Source organism: Bubalus kerabau, chromosome X, assembly GCF_029407905.1.
Source record: "Bubalus kerabau isolate K-KA32 ecotype Philippines breed swamp buffalo chromosome X, PCC_UOA_SB_1v2, whole genome shotgun sequence".
Classification (NCBI taxonomy): Eukaryota; Metazoa; Chordata; class Mammalia; order Artiodactyla; family Bovidae; genus Bubalus; species Bubalus kerabau.
In genome coordinates, this window is record NC_073647.1 from 68,718,296 (window position 1) to 68,727,233 (window position 8,938).

Genomic DNA, 8,938 nt, shown 5'->3' on the forward strand with positions numbered 1-8,938 from the left:
GACACAAATCCAAAAGTCTCTCCTTTGCTAGACTTACTCGCTCTCCTTGAAATTCTCCTATTTTTGTTATAAAAAAGAAATCTAACAAATGACGTCTCTTGACAGACCTTAGAAAAGTTAATGAAAGGAGATCCTAATTTAAATAGCCCTCATTCACTTTCTCAAGAAACACAAGAGGAACTCTATTTAGTGCAAAATAAATTACAAAAACAGTTTCTTACTGGCATCAGACTAGATTTACCTCTAAAATTATTTGTACTCCCCTCTCTTCATTCTCCCATGGGACTTCCTGACCCAACAGCTCCAAACTTGATATACCAGAAACATGTCTAAGCAAAAGCCTGTAATTAACTCTTATCACGTTATTGAAATAGACAACCCACTTTGCCTGAGATGTCAGCCTTAGACAGATTAGTACAACTTCAAGCCAGAAAAAAAAGTGGGGGACAGACCTTTTAAATCTTAAAGCAGAAATCTATGAGATCTCTGTCTGTCTAGATATATATGTATGTCTTTGTCTCTGGATAATATTGCTGAGGTTAATTTATAAATGAGCTAAACAACAGTTCATGGTTTCTAAAAAAAAGTAAGATACATATTTTCAGTAAAAAAGGTATAAGAAATGAAATTACATTTTATTAAGAAAACAAAGAAGTATGGCTTATAGATGGCTATTCTATGAATGGACAAAGTGATGAATACAGAAAGTATAAAAAAGGTTTGTGGAAAGTGAAACCCAAAAAGAAAGTTCTATATGAGAAAAAAATACGCCTTACAGATAAATACAAAAAGTATACAAAAGGTTTATAACAAGTAGAAAAGTGTTTTATGCATGATACAAGTTTCTTAAGACATGACTTTACTAATAACTGCTAACTATAGCTATATTATTTTCTATGTCACTTGTTTCGGAAGAATTTCTTACGTTAACAAATGTGTGACTGAGCCTATGATATAATGCTGATATACAGTTCCATATGAGATCAATGATTGTAATAATGTAACACTAGATATGGGAAAAACAACAAGAGGAAATATTTTCCTGGACCAAGAGGCTAGTAAGACAGTGGTCCAGAGACTTTTGCTACTTACAAGGCCTGGTCCAATAACAGCACACTGAGTGGCCTATCAATGAAATCGTCCCTAAACCTGGGAATGTCTCCCAATACCATGAGACACAGTGGCCATAAAATGCCCTCCAAACATGGTCAAATATGTGGCTATGAAGGGACCCTACTGGCTGAAAATTGATACTTGTCAACTGCCTCTACAAAGATTACATCATGACCACTGCACGCTGCTGACCTTCAACACCCCCTGAAAGGAGTTCAGGGTAGAAATCAAAAATAAGACACTCTATGCTCTGGAAAAAAAACCAGAAAAACTGGCCTTCAGACAGTCAGATGTTTTCAGGTAAAGATTTTATGAGCCCAGATTCTTGCATCTTCTCATACCTAGAGAAACATTAATGTCATGAACCAATGTCTGGTCCTAGTTCTCCTGGTAGCCCCTAAACAGCTTTTCTACTTCTCTTAATCTTTGGGCCATATACCTTTAACTTTTTTGTTAAGTTTGTTTCTTCCAGAATACAACAAATATCCAAATGGTAGTATGACAAAAATATTCCCTAACCAACACCTAGACAATGCTGAAACAAGTCACCTTATCATTCCATGGACTCTCATCTCCCTCTGTTAATCCACCCTGACAGAAAACAGGCAAAGGAAACCCAAAACCCCACGATTGCCCCTGTACAGCCTGAAAAAGCCAGAGCAGTCATTGCCCACTTTCCCCTGAGACTGGATTCCCAAATGCCTGAAAAGGAAAATCGGTAGACAGACATGAACAGGATATCAAAAGGGACCAAAATCCAAAATCAAGAAAATTAATGTTTATAGCTAATCATACAATTGTCGATTGGAGACCCCATGGTATGTGGTTATCTAACTGCTCAGATGATATTAACAGTACTATGTATGACAATGCTACTCCAGTAACATAAAAAGTTACTAATACTACGATAAAACATTACCATGACAAAGGACTTCTTGGCTGGCTTGACGATAAAATGATACCCCCTCATCCTCGAATTGTCCTCGATAAACAGATTGGGCCTGAACAATGAGACATCTGGAAACTTGCCGCAAACACCAAAGAACTTAGAACTTAGACTGGACATTTCACAGAGAACAATTGTAGTCATAGTAACGATTTCTTTCATTATAATCAATCATATATCATACAAGCTTGTGTTCCCCTTCCTTTTGTTACATTTGTTGTTTACCATTGCCTTTATGCAAAACTAAACAAACTCAATTAGTCAAGACCCTTTTTACAAATATAATAAATAAGGGTAAATTGTCAGGGAACATTTAACAGGAGGATTCCTGCATGCTGTTTTCTATTTCTCAAGGATTCTCTGTTCCTTATCGGTTCCTATTCTGAGAACGAGTAGAGCTGCGTGCAATTCTCAGGACTGAGGTGATGGGAAAGGGTATCTGCTTGGATTCTGTTCAGTAACTCCCTTCAGTGACTATTTTCAGCATCAGCGACCTTGTATGTATTAGACTATCCATATTGTGGCTATTGATAAAATTTCATCCTGTGTAATAGCTGATTAATCATCTTACTAAAGATATATAAGCCTACATTTCTGCTAATAAAGCACCCTTGCTCCATCAGAGCTTGGGTCCCCATGTCTTTCTTTCTCTCTCTCTCTCTCTCTTTCATTTTCTTATCGTTGACTCTGGACCACCAGGTTCCAGTCCATTAAAGAACCACAACATAGAACAAATGATTTCACAATTTGTATGGAAACAGTTCAGTTCAGTTCAGTCACTCAGTCGTGTCCAACTCTTTGCGACCTCATAAATCGCAGCATGCCAGACTTCCCTGTCCATCACCAACTCCCGGAGTTCACTCAAACTCATGTCCATCGAGTCGGTGATGCCATCCAGCCATCTCATCCTCTGTCATCTGTTTTCCTCCTGCCCCCAGTCCCTCCCAGCATCAGGGTCTTTTCCAATGAGTCAATTCTTCTTCACAGTCCAACTCTCACATCCATACATGACCACAGGAAAAACCACAGCCTTGACTAGATGGACCTTTGTTGGCAAAGTGATGTCTCTGCTTTTGAATATGCTGTCTAGATTGGTCATAACTTTCCTTCCAAGGAGTAAGTGTCTTTTAATTTCATGGCTGCAATCACCATCTGCAGGTAAGTCAGTAAAAATACATTTAAGGATACAATTAGAATGCTAGATATATAATACTTCTCCCCCCTCCATCTGGTTTTGGTTCATTTACTAAATATTCTAGCTATGTTCTATAATACCTGGATCAATTTTATCACCTTAGGTTATAAAAATTTTCAGTTATTTGCCTTACTCATTGTATCTTCCATTTAGAGTAGATTAAAAATATTTTAAAGCATATTAAACAATATAACATTTAGATTTGCATACTACATGGGATTTAAAAGAAGTTCATTATTACAGTGGGCACTTTGACCTCCAGAGCAAAATGTTCATTATCTTCTACCTTAGAGGCAATTCAGGGAAAAGTTTGAAAACTACTACTCACAAGTTCTAACCTTTTTTCTTCCAGAAACATACAATCTCATAAATGTGAGACACTTGTGGACATACCTAGATTTTTTTGATGGTTAGGTGGCTCAGCTGGTAAAGAATCCGCCTGCAATGCAGGAAACCTAGGTTCAATCCCTGGGTTGGGATGATCCCCTGGAGAAGGCAAAGGCTACCCACTCCAGTATTCTGGCCTTGAGAATTCCATGGACTGTATAGTCTATGGGGTCTCAGAGTTGGACACGACTGAGCAACATTCACTTCACTTCACTTTAGAGAGTGTTTGTGTGTGTGTTAGTCACTCAGTCATGTTCATCTCTTGTGACCCCATCACTGTAGCCTACTAGTCTCCCCTGTCCTTGGACTTCTCCAGGCCAGAATACTGGAGTGAGTTGCCGTTCCCTTACCCAGGGGATCTTCCTGACCCAGGGATTGAACCCAGGTCTCCTGCATTGCAGGCAGATTCTTTACCAGGTGACCCACTAGGAAAGCCCCAGTTGGAGAATAGTAGTATATATAAATAGAGTTTAGCATGGCTGTGCTTCCCTGGTGGCTCAGCTAGTAAAGAATCCACCTGCAATGCGGGAGACCTGGGTTTGATCCCTGGGTTGGGAAGATCCCCTGGAGAAGGGAAAGGCTACCCACTCCAGTATTCCGGCCTGGAGAATTCCATGAACTGTATAGGCCATGGGGTCACAAAGACTTGGACATGACTGAGTGACCTTCAGTTTCACTTAGCATGGATGCTGCTGCTAAGTCACTTCAGTCGTGTCCGACTCTGTGCGACCCCATAGACGGCAGCCCACCAGGCTTCCCCATCCCTGGGATTCTCCAGGCAAGAACACTAGAGTGGGTTGCCATTACCTTCTCCAATGCATGAAAGTCAAAAGTGAAAGTGAAGTCTCTCAGTCATGTCTGACTCTTCGCGACCCCATGGACTGCAGCCTACCAGGCTCCTCCGTCCATGGGATTTTCCAGGCAAAAGTACTGGAGTGGGGTGCCATGGATACCTAGTGTCAATTTCTCCTCCAACTAACATCCCAGTTCTGAGGCCTAGAAAATTTTAATTTGCATGTTCTGATATAAACTTAAAAAAAATTCAGTCATCTAAATCTCATTGATAGAGCTTAATTTTTAAAAGATACCTATTAGCTCTTAGTAGAAACGTAATTAATCACCCCCAATTTGTTGTAAAATTTGATTTTCAAATACCTCATTTGCTTTCAATTAGAGAATCTAAAACTTTAATATTCCTACAAATTACTGGGATCTTGTTAAAATGCATACTCTCATTCTAAGGCCTGGAATGGGTTCTGAGATTCTGAATTTCTTTTACTTTTGCACCAACCTAATAGCAAGCTCCCTGGTAATGCAGATTTTGGTGGTCCAGTGTCTGTATTTGAGTACTAAAGTTTTAGATGGCTCTCCTCTAGCAATGCTCCACCTGTTTTGAATCTTACTGCTTCTAAACCTGCTTCAGACTGTAAAATATCAACTAAGCTTGTGAAATTCACTTCAAATAAGAATCCAGTGGAATCTTGAGTGACAGCCTAAGCCTTTCCATGGTGCAGGGTTTGGAACTGCTATTTGGTGTTTCCCAGTACCTTTCACATAGGTGTTTGAGACTATGATTTAGAAGCCTGAGTCAGCTGGAAGACTGAATTTTGGATAAACGGGGTATTATTCAGCCCTGCATAGTATAACATCGTGTCCATAAATATGTGGCTTGGATAAATCAGAAAACGAACATGGTAGTAGACAGATGAGTTGGGAGGCTATTACAGTGCAGCAGAAAAGTGATGTGAGGCTTATCTGAAGTGATAACAGGAGGATGGAATGGACTTTTGGAAAAAAAAAGAGTAGAGTGGTGTGTGTGTGTAACAGTGCAGGTGGTGAAAGTAGGAAGTTTAAGACTATTCTCAGGTTCCTCACATGCACCCCAATGTTCATAGCAACACTATTCATAACAGCCAAGATGTAGAAACAACCTAAGTGCCCATCAACAAATGAATGGATAGAGAAAATGTGGTATACATATATATAAATAAACACACGCAATGGAATATTACTCAGTCATAAAAAAGGAATGGAGTAATACCATCTGTAGTAACATGGATGAACCTATAAAATATCATACTAAGTGAAGTAAACCAGACATAGAAAGACAAATATATGATAACAATAAAAATGAATCTATTTACAAAACAAATAGACTCACAGATACAGAAAACAAACTTTTCCCCAAAAGGAAAGGGGGATAGATAAATTAGGAGTATGGGACTAACAGATCCACACTATTATATATAAAATAGACAAGCAACAAGTATTTATTGTATAACACAGGGAACAAAGTTCAATATCTTATAATAACCTATAATGGAAAATAATCTGATATATATATATATATATAACTGAATCACCTTGCTGTACACCTGAAACTAACACCTCATTTTTTTAAATGTAAAAAAAGCAGGGAGGGAAGACTATTCCAAGGTTCTTAGCTTGAGCATCTTGGTAAACAGTGGTGCTCAGAACTATGAGAATGTAGTAGAAGAGACAACTTTGGGCAGGGAGGATACTAGAGAAATAAATTATGCTTTGGACATATTGTCTTTGAGGTATCTATAAACCATATTGTCAGACATATTGTACTCAGACAAACCCAGGTTCAAACCCTAGCTCCACCATTTATTTAGTTATCTGATTTTAGGCAAGTTAATTTCTTTGAACCTCCTGTTCATCTGCAAATTAAGGATGTTAAAATGTACAAGTTTATTAATGAGGGTCAAATGACTATCTGTGCATCCAGTCATAGATAGATATAGATATTACTAGCACAGTACCAGCAGTGATATCCATGGCAGTTTGTAATTCTTGTCCTTCTTCTCTAAAAACAATGTATACTAATATACACAATTGAATAGTGACATGGTCTATATAGTGATATGGTCTGTCATTTTAAGTCATTTTAAGAAAAATACTTCTATTTGCAAAGGCTTGAAATACAGTAGATGATCAATATAAAACGTTATATTCCAGGAGTAATTTAAACATGTTTTATTCACATAATCACCAAAATGTTTACTACAGCAGGAGCTCTCTAAATGCCCTGCTCCGAGCCAAAAGTGGGTCCACTTCTGTAACAGGGAGCATGTGGGTTTATCTGAATAGAATTGCCCAGTAAAGGGACAGAAGAATCATCCAGCTCTGCACAGCCCTTGCCACAACTCTTACAGTTTAAGGGTATTGGAAAAGAATGTGGCTTGATGAGGAAGGAAATAAAAAGGGGAAGGAAAAGTAATAAATAAAGGATACTTCACATCTCTTTTTATTTGCCACATTTACTGATCTTTCACCAGGAAGATTTAAGAAATTATCTTCCTTAATACATATCCAAATTAGGATGGCTTTCCCCAAGGATACATTGCAGTTCGGGCTCTGGGAAGATTGCTGTCCACCGCCACCACTCCCCCAACGCCCGACTACCCCCGCCCCCCGCCTCCAAAAAGCTGCCTTGGGACTAATAACTGCATTTTAGAAAAAAAGAATCCCAAATTGGCCTTTTTTTCACTTTCAAGAAAAATCCCTGCTTGTAGCACACACCTGCTTTCTTTGAGCTGGCCCACATTTTGTGAGGGTTAAGCCACAGACACTGCTCTGAGGCAGAGTTTTATGGCTCCTTGGCATCTGGGTGTGCCCCACCCCATTTTTTTAAGTCATATTTTTGAGGCTTCATTCTCAATATAGCTTGCCAAGAGCCCCCCCCTTTTTTTGTATGCTGCCTCTCAACTCTTTCCTTCCTATAAACGTTTTCACTTTCAGTTGTTGTGTGTTAGTTGCTCAGTCTTATCTGACTCTTTGCGACCCCATGGACTGTAGCCACTGTCCATGGAATTCTCCAGGCAAGAATACTGGAGTGGGTTGCCATTTTCTTCTCCAGAGGATCTTCCAGACCCAGGGATTGAACCCAGGTCTCCTGCATTGCAGGCAGATTCTTTACCGTCTGAGCCACCAGAGAAGCCTCTTTAATTCTGGTGGGCTTAGTGACAGCAGTAAATAAAAATGTCCCTCAAATAATTTCTCATAATGATGTCTCACAAAGTACCGACTTCAAAGTGTTTAAGTAGCTGCGTATCACTAACAAGGTACAGGCTGCCCTGAAAGGGATTCTTAAAGAACTGAAGAAAAAAAATCGCTCATAAATTATTATATCCAGTAAAGCAAAGTTGGACGACATTTTCTGTGGCTGATTACAATATTTAGAACAAATCTGGGAAGGAAGGAGCACAGGGCGTGAAAAACACTATATGGTTTCTGGAGATTTTATATTTTTATTGTACAGGCAGAAAAGAGCTTAATCCAAGAAAGATTTTTCAATCAGACAATGAATAGTATCAGACTCTACTTTCTGTGTAACTTTGGCTAAGTCACCGAACCCGACTGCCCATTTGTTTATGTACAGAGTGGGGAATGAGATATACATTGTGAGACTTCTGTAAGGATTATGTGAGACACTGTAAGTGAAATCGCTTAGTACATAGTAAGAGAAGGCAATGGCACCCCACTCCAGTACTCTTGCCTGGAAAATCCCATGGACGGTGGAGCCTGGTAGGCTTCAGTCCATGGGGTCGCTAGGAGTCGGACACGACTGAGCGACTTCACTTTCTCTTTTCACTTTCATGCATTGGAGCAGGAAATGGCAACCCACTCCAGTGTTCTTGCCTGGGGAATCCCATCGACGGGGGAGCCTGGTGGGCTTCCGTCTATGGGGTCGCACAGAGTCGGACACGACTGAGGCGACTTAGCAGCAGCAGCAAGAGCTTATTAAACGTTAGTTCTGGAGAAGGAAATGGCAACCCACTCCAGTATTCTTGCCTGGAGAATTCCACGGACAGAGGAGCCTGGTGGGCGACAGTCAACGGGGTCGCAAAGAGTGGGACACGACTGAGCTACTGAACAACAAAACGTTAGTTACCGCTACTGCTCCTTCCCAGAATGGCCGTTCGTTACCCCCAAATTCCGGAAAATATTTACTACAGTTTAACACCCTCAGCTGTAAAAGGATGAGAAGAAACAACACCTCTATACCCGGGCCTCACTTATTCGCTCCAAAAACCGCTTTAAACTTTCGATTGGCAAAATCCACTGAACTGGTGGCTTGGACTCGCTTTGAAAGCACGCGCACCCAGCTCTCACCCCAATGGATTGTGGGAAGTGAGTCCCGCGCTCCAAGTGCTTGAGTACAGGAAAGCGGGAAGCAAACTACAATTCCCAGAAGGGAAAGGAACAGGACTATTTCCCAGTCGGGCGTTAGCGCTGTGGGAGGGAATTGGCAATCTCGCTGTCTACGTGGG